Source organism: Oryctolagus cuniculus, chromosome 2 (assembly GCF_051225735.1).
Source record: "Oryctolagus cuniculus isolate XC-2025 breed Fujian yellow rabbit chromosome 2, ASM5122573v1, whole genome shotgun sequence".
Lineage (NCBI taxonomy): Eukaryota > Metazoa > Chordata > Mammalia > Lagomorpha > Leporidae > Oryctolagus > Oryctolagus cuniculus.
Window position 1 is genome coordinate 154,598,238 of NC_142868.1, and position 14,236 is coordinate 154,612,473.

Below are 14,236 nucleotides of genomic sequence, written 5' to 3' on the forward strand. Positions count from 1 at the left end.
GGAGGGCAGAAATGATCAGGCCTGCTTAGCAATCCTAACCTTGAGGATTTAAAACCAGAGGCCATGCTAACTGCCTTTAACTACAGCCAGAGGCTCAGTGTATTTAATCGATAGAGGACTGAAAAGGAGAGCAAGGATCTTCAAAAAAGTGAAGCAGGAGCAGTCTGTCTTCACTCACAATCCCAGATGAGCACCCAGAAATGTTTCAAGAGTCTAGTTCTAGCCATTCAGGTCTGTGTCTTGTACACCATGAAGAATGAGGGGGCTTGGCTAAAGAAGGGCTAGCCAAGAGGCAACGTTTGTTAACGCCAAGGAAAAACTCCCCTTGTGGGAGGGTTCCCTGAGCAGCGTGTGGTTAAGGGAGAGTTCATGTTCTTTGGGCTATGAGGAAGTTTGTACAGGGTCCTGCAAGCATGTTTAGTCACCAGTGACCTCATTGCTGAGGTGTTTTCAGTTTCTGTACCTTCCTGGTGAGTTGTGAGGCATTTTGTTCCACCTGTGTCCTTCATGTCAGGCTTGAGTTCTGTGTCTCTGCACCCTTTGTTTCCCTGACTGTTTACCTCAGGCCTCAGCTAACTGAGCTCTGAGATCTCTATCAAATTGTGACCCTGTTGCTTTGATTCTCATATAAAAATAGCTTTCCTTTGCTGGACTCATTGGGACACTCACTCTATTTTATGGAAGTATTGATTGATTATTGAACTGAAAACAAAGCCAATTAATATCTTTATGAAAAACAATTGGAACTTTTTGATTTGGTTTTTGAGACTTAAAATCCTGATCCTGCAGATAGAAACCCTGTGCAGTTCTAAGAGTTATGCCTACTTCCTTAACGGTTTTCTTTTTTGAGTGTGTATTTGTCTAAATACTCAACATTACATATAGTACAGTATTCTCCTTCTACTCAGTCAAAACTGAATTATGTTCTTGTGGAGAACTATTTTTGTTGAACTTCCATTACCCATGCCTTGTTTTTGAATTTCATTTCTCTAGCTTTTTTTTTGTTTGTTGCTAGCTGCAGTTCCATCCTTTTTGTTGCAAATGACTTAATTTCGTTCTTTTTTATAGGTGAATAATATTCTGTTGTGTATATATATCTATTTTCTTTATCTATTCATCTGATGATGGATACCTTGGTTGATTTTGTATTTTTGCTATTATGAGCAGTGCTGCTATTAAAATGGTGGAACAGGTATCTCTGATACAGTGAGTTCATTTTTTGGGGGGTATATAGCCAATAGTGGGATTGGTAGATCATATGGCAGCTCCATTTCTAGTTTTTAGAGAAATCTCCATACTATTTTCTATAGCAGCTGTGCTAATTTGCATTCCCACAAATAGTATATAGGAGTTTATCTTTCTCCACATTCCCACCAGCATTTGTTACTCTCTGTCTTTTGGGTAATAGCCATTGTGACAGGGGTGAGGTGATATTTCATGTAGTTTTTTTTTTAAAGATTTATTTTTTTACTTGAAAGCCAGAGTTATACAGAGAGAGAAGGAGAGGCCGAGAGAGAGAAAGGTCTTCCATCTGCAAGTGCACTCCCCAAATGACCACAACAGTTGGAACTGAGCCAATCCGAAGCCAGGAGCCAGAAAGTTGTTCCAGGTCTGCCATGAAGGTGCAGGGGTCCAAGGACTTGGCCCATCTTCTACCACTTTTCCAGGACATAGCAGAGAGCTGGATCAGAATTGGAGCAGCCGGGACTCGAACTGGCACCCATATGGGATGCCGGCACTGCAGGCAGCTGCTTTATATGCTATGCCACAGTGCCGGCTCCTCATGTAGTTTTAATTTACGTTTCCTTGATGGCTAGTGTTATTGAACATTTTTTCATATATTTGTTGGCTATCTGTATTCCCTTATTGGAGTACTGTCTGTTCAAGTCCTTTTCCCATTTCTTCATTTGATTATTTGCTTTTTTGTTGTTGAATGAGTTGGTGTTATATTCTAGATACTAATCCTTTGTCAGATACATAGCTTGCAAATATTTTCTTCCATTCTATTGGATGTTTCTTCACTATAATAATTATTCCCTTTGCTGTAGAGAACCTTTTGAGTTTGATATCCCATTTTTATATTCTCAACAACTGTAGTCACTGTATAATAGACTTCTTGTGTTTATTCCTCCTGCCTAATTGTAATTTTGTAGTCTTTGACCAATATCACCCAATGTATTCCCCCTACTCCCCTTATTCCACCTTTGTAGCCACTGGTAACCACCATACTACTCTATGATTTTTGAATTCAACTATAAAAAAGAGATCACTTAGTATTTGCCTTTCCCAGCTGATTTATTTCACTTACCATAATGTCCTCTAGATTTCTTTCATGTTGTCACAAATACTAAGACTTCCTTCTTTTAAGTGACATAATAATAATCTATTGTACTTATATATCATATTTCCTTATCCATTTATCCATTGATGAATACTTGGGGAGATTCCTTATTTTGGCTATCATTAATAATATTGTAATGCATATGAGAGTATAGATATCTCTTCAACATGTTGATATCATTGCCTTTGGATATATTCCCATAATTGGGATTACTGAATCACATGGCAGTTCATTTTAATTTTGAAGAACCTTTATACTCTGTTCCATGATGGCTGTACTATCTTAAATTCCTAGAAACAGTGTAGAAGAGTTTTCTTTTCCTCATATCCTTAACACTTGATATCTTTGGTCTTTTATATAACAGATACTCTCATGGGTGTTACATGGCATTTCACTGTATGTATGTTTAATTTGAAAGAGAGAGGGAGAAAGAGAGAGAATGAATGAATGAATGGATGTGAGTACACTCCCATTTAGTAATTCATTCCTCAAATGCTGCAATGGCCAGAATGCTGAAGCCAGGAGCCAGGAACTCAATCCAAGTTTCCCACCTGAATGACAGAAATGCAGCTACTTGAATTGTCACTGCTGCCTCTCAGGGTATGCACTAGTGGGAAACTGGCATCAGGAGCTGGAACTTGGATTGAACACGGATACTCCAGTGTGGGACGTGAATGGGCCTCCTAAACCATGTCTCAACCACTAGACCAAGTGCTGGCATTTCAGTTATATGTAGGTTGTTTCAACTTTTCAACAATACATACAGTGGGACTGCTATGAATTTCTTCATCCTAAAATTACATTTTGCTCTTATGAGGCAACTTCTTATGCTGAAGTCTCTTAGTGGGATTTCTGGATAAAGTTGTGTTTGAAATGAGAAAACACAGGGTCAGATTTTTTTCAGTAGTGAAAAATAATATGTATAGTTAGAACTTACAGTCAAGGTCTCTCTAGTTTTTTGTTTAGACTGTTGAGTAGCTCCTTTTCTTAATAAATGTCTCACTGGAAAAATTCCATTCACAATAGCAAATTTGTATAATCCACTGAGGCCACAGCTTTGACAGAGTCTGTACTTACCTACTAGAAGATCACCTACTAGAAGAGAGAGGTAAATTCATTAGTGAAGTAGTTTTCCCTAATATTTTATATTTATATTTCAAGAGATGATGGAAATCTGGAAGAGTTTCTTATGACCTATTTTGGATTGAGTGGATATAGAACTAAAGTGAGGCTGAATTTCAATAATCTTAATGGCACTCTCATTGTAGAAACATAGATTGTCTCTAGTGCTTGCCACTGGGGAAGGAAAATTTTGTGAAACAATAACATTTTTATGGAGAAAGGCCATAGAGTCTATGAATAGAACAACATAAAAAAAAAAGAACTAATGAGTATATTTTCTATCTTAATTAGAATTGTGATAGTATCAAATAGAATAACTTGCATTTCATTCAATTGGCAACTCAACATTTTAAAAAATTTGATCTTTCTTGGGTAAGCATTTTGCACAGTGCGTTAAGCCAACACTTGGGACATCCAATCCCATACTGGTGTGACTGCGATTGAGTCCCATCAATGTTTCCCATCCAGTTCACTGCTAATGTGCGCTCTTGAAGAAAGCCATTGATAGCTCAAATACTAGGGTCCCTGCCACCCACAAGGAGACCCAGATGTCTGGCTTTGGCCTAGGCCTTCCCTCGTTATTGTAGGCATTGGGGGGAATGAACCAGTGGGTGGAAGTTCATTCTTTGTCTCTCTCTCTCTCTCTCTCTCTCTCTTTCTGTCTGCTTTTAAAATATATAAAAATGCATAAACTTTAAAAAATTAATCTTTTGTAGTACTTATATTCCTTTAAATGAAGTGATATGGGGAGCTTCCATTGATTTACACAGTAAATGACCAATCAATATTTATTGAAGGGTGGATGAATTGAATGTATCTGGTAAGGCTGAGTTGTTGCTTTTCATCTATATTACTAATACAAAGATATTAGTCTTTACTGTAATTAAGAATTTAGTAGTGAACATATGTTTTTCCTTCCTCTAGGAATTAAAACCAGAGTTATGGTAGACACTGGAACTATTCAATATTATAGGTACTAGCCACATGAGACTATTTATACTTAATCAAAATTCAATTCCTGAGTAACAGTAGCTACAATTTCAAAGGCCCAGTACACTCATGGGGTTTAGAGACTGCCCATTTGCAGTTTGGGGCTTAATCCTTTTTTAAAATTGTTTTTAATTTACTTTTTAAGATATACAAATTTCATAAGTACAACTTTAGGGATATAGTTATGGGACTTAATCCTAGAAAACTCAATCCTACTTGTAGTAGTCTCAAAAATTGAAGTCTCAAAAGACCGAATCTTTAAATTCTAAAGTTCTGAAAAAGTTATAAATACACAATTTTTAAAAGAATTACAATATCTTTAAAAACATGTATTTTGCAATGAGATATTTTGGGTTAACATCATGGTGCAACAGGTTAAGTTGCTGTTTGGGCAGCTTACATCCCATGTCCAAGTTCTAGTTTTAGTCTTGGCTACTCTGCTTCTGATTAAGCTTCCTGCTAATATACATCCTGGGAGATAGCAGATGATGGTCCCCGCCAGCGCTGTGGAAGATTTGGATGGAGTTCAGGGCTCCTGGATTCAGCCTTGCTTATTAACAGCTTGTGCAACCATTTGGTGATTGAACCAAGGGGTAGAGATATCTCTCTCTCATTCTACCTTTTAAATATATAAATTAAAAAAACTTGTCCCAAATTGTACATCTCCTCCCTCTCTTATTCCCACTCTTATATTTAACAGGGATCACTTTTCAGTTCAATTTAAACACCTAAGAGCAATTGTGTGTTAATTACAGAGTTCAACCAATAGTATTAACTAGAACAAAAAAAAAAATACTAAAAAGGATAAAGTATTAAATTGTACATCAACAGTCAGGACAAGGGCTGATCAAGTCACTGTTTCCCGTAGTGTCCCTTTCACTTCAACAGGTTTCCTTTTTTTTTTTTTTTTGACATGCTCAATCTGACTTGCCCCAAATGGTGGAGTTAGAAATGTGCTAGGGGATTCCAATACAATCCCATCAAGGTGGCATGTACCAATGCCATATCACTAGTCCAAGTGATCAATTTCAGTTCACAATTGATCACAATGATAGGTCTAAGAGTCAAAGGGATTACACAAACAAGACTAGTGTCTGCTAATACTAACTGATAGAATCAAAAAGGGAGAGAAGGATCCATCATGGGAAGCGGGATACACAGCAGACTCATAGAATGGCAGATGTCCTAAACAGCACTCTGGCCTCAGAACCCACCCTTAAGGCATTTGGATCTGGCTCAAGAGCCCATGAGAGTATTTTAGGCATGGAAAGCCAAGACACTCTGGAAGAAAAAAAAAAAAAAACCTAAATGAAAGATCTTTGTGAGTGAGATCCCAGTAGAAAGAACAGGGCCATCAAAGAAGGAGATACCTTTCTCTGAAGGGAGGAGAGAACTTCCACTTTGGCTATGGCCTTGTCTAAATAAGATCAGAGTTGGTGAACTCAAAAGGCTTCCATAGCCTTGGGAACTCATGACTAGAGCCTAGGGAGATTACTGACGCCATAAACAAGAGTGTCACATTGTTAAGTCAACAACAGGAGTCACTGTGTACTTACTCCTCATGTAGGTTCTCTGTCCTTAATGTGTTGTCCAATGTGAAGTAATGCTATAACTAGTACTGAAACAGTATTTTACACTTTGTGTTTCTGTGTGCGTACAAACTGTTGAAATCTTTTCTTAATATATACTAAATAGATCTTCTATATATAAAGATAATTGAAAATGAATCTTGATGTGTATGGAATGGGAGAGGGAGCGGGAGATGGGAAGGGTGCGGGTGGGAGGGAAGTTATAGAAGGGAAAAGCCATTGTAATCCATAAACTGTACTTTGGAAATTTATATTTACTAAATAAAAGTCTTAAAAAACGTTAAAAAGAGGGTTTATCTGAGAAACAAAAAGAGATGACAGTGTTTCATAGGACTCTTTACACAACAAAATAGGCAATAGTCTCATGCATATGTATTTTTGTAAGCATAATCTCTTAGGTATACTGATGATAGTTGCCTGGGCATAACAGGTATGAACAGATAAACTTTCTTACTGAAAAAATGATCAAAATTAAAATATATAAATATTTATCATTATGATTAGTAATTACAAACATCAGCCTTGTAATTGGAGGCGTGTGAAATAAGTGACAGATAACTCATTCTTTTGATAAGATCAGTCAAAACTATGATGGGTCACCACTACATATGCTGTTGCCCAAAGAGCAGAGATCTTGAGAAATTTTATCTTTCAGGAATGCAAATCACCAAAAAACTCATCATTTATTAGGAAGTTTCAATATTTTGTCTACATGCACAGTGCTTACACACAAAGTCAGTGTTGTGATAATACAGTTTTGTTGATGCAAACTTGCAAAAAATGCATAAAGTAAATTAGCACTCCCCAAAAGTCTTTACACCAGGTGTACCTCCTGTATTGGATTTGAAGATGGCATAGCAAATTATAATAAATAATGCTAGTGATTTGAAACTAGTGAGAAATGAACTGAGAAGAAGATGGAAAGTTTCCTCAATTTATGAAAAACTACAAAGAAAATCTGATGTATGAAAAGGTATGAAATAGGGATCAATTTTGGGTAGTTACACCAGAGCAGACCATGAGACCTCGATAACTATCATGATTATTAGCTATATCTTTAAGTCTTTTATTTGGTGAATAGCTGTTTTTGGTCTTTTATGGCTTAGTTCTCCTTAAAAAATACTTTTACACCTCTTTTCTTGATAGCACTGCTATTTTTGAAATTCTTTGTGATTTGATATACATGAGTAATCCTTGTTGAAATTTCTAATCAGTTGTGCCATACTTCTGTGTTGTTTTGGGTCAGTGGCTATCCACTCTGTGGGCACTCATACATAGATGGAGGGAGGGTAGAGTGGGAAGGATCACTGTGTTCCTAAGTCTATGCACATGAAATACATGAAATTTGCATACCATAAATAAAATTAAAAATATAAAAGAAACTACACATTTGAGAGAAACATTGTCAGTCAAACAGGAACACCATTTCCTAGATATATTCTTATTTTTCTGAGCACATAATTATTTTCCAACCAGTCAGTATCATCACCGGCTTCTTCATGCAAATACAGCTCTAATTCATTAAAATATCCTAGAACTGTACCTACGGAAGGAAAGCCAATACAAATGGTGCTTTGGCCTCTCTGGGCCAAGGATTTGGCTTCCTATCCCTCTTATATAACCTTTCCCCTCTAGGGAATCATGTTTAAGATTTTGGTTATTAGGATTTCAGCACTTGGAATTATGATTTTTGAGATTTTAAACTCTCAAGATTCTAAGTTTAAGAGCTTTGATGATTTAAGTATTCAGGATTATGATGTTTGACTTTGTAGCTTTTCAGATTAATATCAGCATTACATCACTGAACAGCACCAACATTAGGCATTGCTATTGCTGCCAAAAGTGTATAGAACAAAAGGCCACTCTAGGCTGTGCTCAGTCATGAAAAAATCATAAATAGCAAATTAAAAGGAATCTTAATGAAGCAGTATCAACATCAATACTCAGTACTTACTGACAGTGAGATGCTTTTTTTTTTTGGTGTTTTATATATTAGTTATATATTGGTGTGGCTAAGACTGTATATATACATGTGATTAGTTATATTTAAATATGGAAAAATTTGTATGGTTTTCCCAATTGACATAATCCCTACCTACATTTGCCATTGTTACTTTTGTAGCCAGTCTATTTCTTTAAGCATCTGGTTATATTGAATGAATTTCTTTAGATTCTGCCACTACTCATTCTGCTCTAAGAGTCCAGTACAACCACAGAAGAGTGAGCTTTTTAAATATGCTGGAAATTCAGAATCTGAATGTATGGGCCCATTGAATTCTCTATTATGGCGTTTCATTCCTGGGGTATTTTACAATTACCCAATTATAAATGTGGCTATTTATACACAGACTGTCATGCACCACACAACAACGAATTGGTGAACAAAGGGCCATATATATGAGGGTGGTCTCTTAAGATTATAATGGGCCTGAAAAGTTCTACTGCTTAGAGGCATCATAGCCATTGTAAGGTCATAGCATAGGTGTCATCCATGATTTTGTGGTGATGCTGATATAAGCAAACCCACACCATCAGTCATATAAAAACACAGCATTTATAGTTTTGCACAATACTTAATACTTGATAGTGATAAGTGACTATCTTACTGGTTGTGTGTATACTATATTATATCTTTAATCCTTATTTACAGGGCACTCCTTCTGCTTATATTTAAAAACATTAGTTGTAAAACAACTTGAGCAGGTCCTTCAGATAAATTTCAGCAGGCATTTTTAATTCAATCAGTTCATTGATTAGTTTATTTGACAGGCAGAGTTGTAGACAGTGAGAGAGAGAGAGACAGAGAGAAAGGTCTTCCTTTTCCATTGGTTTACCCCCCAAATGGCCGCTATGGCTGGCGCGCTGCGCCAATCCGAAGCCAGGATCCAGGTGCTTCCTCCTGGTCTCCCATGCGGGTGCAGGGCCCAAGCACTTAGGCCATCCTCCACTGCCTTCCAGGGCCACAGCAGAGAGCTGGACTGGAAGAGGAGCAACCGGGACAAGAAGCCGGCGCCCATGTGGGATGCCGCAGGTGGAGGGTTAACCGAGTGAGCCACGGCACCGGCCCCAAGCAGGCACTGTTTTCATGAAAGCTTCATGCGTGTTATTGCCCCTGCAGAGCTTCCAGTGGGACAGATATGAGAGTAAAGGACCATGATTATTAGTGATGCTGACCCCATGTAGGCCTAGCCTAATATGTGTGTTTAATAGTTTTCTTGAAGATTTATTTTTTTATTTGAAAGAGAGAGTTACAGAGAGGCAGAGGCAGAGAAAGAGGGAAAGATCTTCCATCCACTGGTTCTTTCCCCAAATGGCCACAACAGCCAGAGCTGAGCCCATCCAAAGCAAGGAGCCAGGAGCTTCTTCCTGGTCTCCCAGGTGGGTACAGGGGTCCTAGGACTTGGGCCATCTTTTACTGCTTTCGCATGTTATAGCAGCAAGCTGGATTGGAAGTGGAGCAGCCAGGACTTGAACCTGCGCTCATATGGGATGCTGGCACTGCAGATCAGGGCTTTAACCTGCTGCGCCACAGTGCTGGCCCCTCTGTAATAGTTTTTAACAGAAAATTTTAAAAGTAAAAATTGTAAGATAAAGAAATTATAGAATAAGGTTATAAGGAAAAAAATCAGTGTGTATAGCTGTAAAATCTGAGTTTTAAGCTAAGTGTCATATGAGGATTATACAAGTGCTGTGTAAGAGTAGTATAAAGGAGTTAAACACTTAAACATTATTAAAAAGTTTATAAAGTAAAATATAAGTTATGAAGGAAGGGTTGTTCTTATAAATTTAGTGTAGCCTGAGGTTATAGTGTTTATGAAGCCCACAGTAGTTTACAGCCATATGCTAGGCCTCCAAACTTATCACCACTCACTGAATTCCAGCCTTATAAGCACCATTCATACTACGTGCCAGAAACTGCTATACTATTTTTTAAAAATCTTATACATGCAATTTTTTACTGTAATTTTTCTATTTTTAGGTACACATATACTTACCATCTTGTTACAGTTGCCTATAGCATTAATACAGTAACATGCTGTGCAGGTTTCTAATCTAGGAGCAATGAGGTCTGTGTAAATATGCTCTAATGTTTGCATGACGAGGAAATTCTTAACAACGTATTTCTCAGAAATGTGATATGTGGTTATACCAAGAAAATGTTTTTACTAAGCCCTGCATTAGACATTTTAAATTGGATGCTTATTCAATATTGGCATAGTCATAAAAGACCCAAGAGTGTAAATTTGTTTTGATAAAGTCTTTGTTCCTAATTAAAATTGTGCACAAGCCTTGGGTGTTTAACCAGATTGCCTGCAGTCTCACAACATCCAGGTAGACAAATACTATCTTCCTTATGCATATTGCATCTCCTTGATTTACCCTTCTCAAATGAAGAAAAGGATACACTTGTAGTATTAAAGCAAGTTTTAAATAAAAATTTCTATTTATAAAACAACAAAATTCAAAAATGTTTTGAACTAATTTGGGGAATGTGTCATGTTTTATAGTTGATATGTATTTCCTCTTTCCTCATCCCAAGTTTTCAGCACTATGAGGACATAGTATGTCCTAAATGTGTGAGGAGAAACAATTTAAAGTTATTTAAACACTTTGTATTTTTGCTTTGGCCCAAGCAAAACACAAGCTGTTTGTCAAGGGATTAAAAAAACAAGGAAATTAAAATTAGATTGCACTGTAAACAAGTAGTCATTAAATAAAGAAATCTGTCTGAATTATTTGTACTTTTTAAAAAATGTTGAAATCATCTTTCATCTATTCACACTATATTGGAGAGCTTTTGAGAAAGCAGTACTGAGACAAGTGTTAATGAATTATGAAGCCTCCGCTTTGATAGAGAACCATTATATTGCGTCGCTGGATTTATTTTCTATTTTGAATTGGAGATGACCTAAATGAATATTGATATGGTCACTGATTTTACCAAAGTCTTGTGTTAGAATTACTTTCCTTTTGGGATCTGAGCTTATTTCTTGCACAAAGTCCCAAGTGAAATTAGGAAAAGTGTGAACGTGTTTTTTTTTTTATTATTATTCTGAATTTGTTTATTTGCTTATACAAATAGGAGTTGGGTATGCATGCATGGACATTGATTTCCCAGGACAGTTTTCGCAATGCTTCACCTGCCACAGTAGAAAGGGTAGAGCCTTTGAAATCAGACAGCCTAGTTCTGCTTTTTACTGGGTATTCAATTTTGGATAAATTATTTAATTTCGTTGAAATTATTTTCATATGTCTTTAAAATAGGGAAGGTTTATTTACCTCCTAGGTCTGGTGTCAAGACTGTACATAATAAATGTAAATCTTTATCTAAACAGTGCCTGGACAAAAATATGTGATAGTAAAGGAATGTTGCTATTTTAACAGAGATTAACTTTACACAGTGGCATTGAGCCAATAGTAGTGCACAAGACTAAATTTTTCAAGGGTTTATTTTTAAAGTTCTGAAATGAATTTTCAGTGGTGGCATAAAAATGGTTGAAGCATACAGAAATATCATATTTCTTTACCCATTTCCAAGTATCTATAGCAAATATCTTTTTTTAAAACTTTTATTTAATAAAAAATAAATTTCCAAAGTACAACTTTTGGATTACAGCAGCTTTTCCGCCCATAACCTTCCTCCCTCCTGCAACCATCTCATTTCCTACTCCCTCTCCCATCCCATTCTTCATTAAGATTCATTTTCAATTATCTTTATATACAGAAGATCAACTTGGTATATAATAAGTAAAGATGTCAACATCTTGCACCCACACAGATACACAAGTATAAAGTACTGTTTGAGTACTAGTTTTACGGTTAATTCACATAGTACAACACATTAAGGACAGAGATCCTACATGGGGAGTAAGTACACAGTGATTCCTGTTGCTGATTTAACAATTGACACTCTTATTTATGACGTCAGTAATCACCAAAGGCTCTTTTCATGAGCTGCCAAGGCTATGGAAGCCTCTTGAGTTCACCAGCTCCAACCTTATTTAGACAAGTCCATAGCCAAAGTGGAAGTTCTCTCCTCCCTTCAGAGAAAGGTACCTCCTTTTTTGATGGCCCTGTTCTTTCTGCTGGGATCTCACTCACACAGATCTTTCATTTAGGACATTTTTTTTGCCATATTGTCTTGGCTTTCCATGCCTGAGAAACTCTCATGGGCTTTTTAGCCAGAACCGAATGCCTTAAGGGTGGGTTCTGAGGCCAGAGTGCTGTTTAGGACATCAGCCATTCTATGAGTCTGCTGTGTATCCCGCTTCCTGTGTTGGATCCTTCTCTCCTTTTTAATTCTATCAGTTATTATTAGCAGACATTAGTCTTGTTTATGTGATATCTTTGACACCTAATCCTATCTTTATGATCAATTATGAACTGAAACTGATCACTTGGACTAGTGAGATGACATTGGTACATGCCACCTTGATGGGATTAAATTGAATCCCCTGGCACGTTTCTAACTCTACCATTTGGGGCAAGTCTGATTGAGCAAGTCCCAAACTGTACATCTCCTCTCTCTCTTATTTCCACTCTTATATTTAACAGGGATCACTTTTCAGTTAAATTTACACACCTAAGAATAATTGTGTGTTAATTAAAAAGTTCAACCAATGGTATTAAGTAAAACAAAAAAATACTAAAAGAAATAAAATAGTATGCTGTTCCTCAACAGTCAGGACAAGTGCTGATCAAGTCATTATTACTCATTGTATCCATTTCACTTCTACAGGTTCCCTTTTAGGTGCTCATTTAGTTGTCATAGATCAGGGAGAACATATGTTATTTTTCCCTTGGGACTGGCTTATTTCACTCAGCATGATGTTTTCCAGATTCCTCCATTTTGTTGCAAATGACTGGATTTCATTTTTTTTTTACTGCTGTATAGTATTCTATAGATTACATTTCTGATAATTCCTGTATCCAGTCTTCTGTTGATGGGCATTTAGGTGGATTCCAGGTCTTAGCTATTGTGAATTGAGCTGCAGTAAACATTGAGGTGCAGCCAGCTCTTTTATTTGCTAATTTAATTTCCTTTGAGTAAATTCCAAGGAGTGGGATGGTTGGGCCATGTGGTAGAGGGATATTCAGGTTTATGAGGAATCTCCAGACTGACTTCCATAGTGGCTTGACCAGTTTGCATTCCCACCAACAGTGGATTAGTGTGCATTTTGCCCCACATCCTAGCCGGCATCTGTTGTTCGTTGATTTTTGTGTGTAAGCCATTCTAACTGGGTGAGGTAAAACCTCATTGTGGTTTTGATTTGCATTTCCCAGATGGCTAGTGATCCTGAACATTTTTCGTGTTTCTATTGGCCATTTGGATTTCCTCTTTTGAAAAATGTCTATTGAGGTCCTTGGCCCATCTCTTAAGTGGGTTGTTTGTTTTGTTTTTGTGGAATTTCTTGATCTCTTTGTAGATTCTGGTTATTAATCCTTTATCAGTTGCATAATTTGCAAATATTTTTTTTCCCATTCTTTTGGTTCCCTCTTCACTTTCCTGGGTGTTTCTTTTGCAGTACAGAAACTTTTCAATTTGATGCAATCCCAATGGTTGATTTTGGCTTTGACTGCCTGTGCCTCCCAGGTCTTTTCCAAGAAATCTTTGCCTGTGCCTATATCTTGCAGGGTTTCTCTGATGTTCTCTAACATTTGATGGTGTCGGTCATAGATTTCTATCTTTAATCCATGTTGAGTGGATTTTTGTGTAAGGTGTAAGGTAGGGGTCTTGCTTCATGCTTCTGCACGTGGGAATCCAGCTTTCCCAGCACGATTTATTGAATAGACTGTCCTTGTTCCAGGAATTGGTTTTAGATCCTTGATCAAATATAAGTTGGCTATAGATGTTTAGATGGTTTCTGGTGTTTCTATTCTGTTCCATTGGTCTATTCATCTGTTTCTGTACCAGTCCTATAACTCTATTCCTAAAGTTGTACTTATGAAATTTGTATATCTTAAAAAGTAAATTAAAAACAATTTTAAAAAAGGATTAAGCCCCAAACTGCAAATGGGCAGTCTCTAAACCCCATGAGTGTACTGGGCCTTTGAAATTGTAGCTACTGTTACTCAGGAATTGAATTTTGATTAAGTATAAATAGTCTCATGTGGCTAGTACCTATAATATTGAATAGTTCCAGTGTCTACCATAACTCTGGTTTTAATTCCTAGAGGAAGGAAAAACATATGT

At 36.9% G+C, this 14,236-nt stretch overlaps 1 pseudogene; it reads right to left on the reverse strand.

Annotated features, from left to right (window-relative positions):
• LOC138848737 (transcription factor IIIA-like) overlaps nucleotides 1-14,236 on the reverse strand; it is a 37,991-nt pseudogene that overhangs the window by 23,137 nt on the left and 618 nt on the right.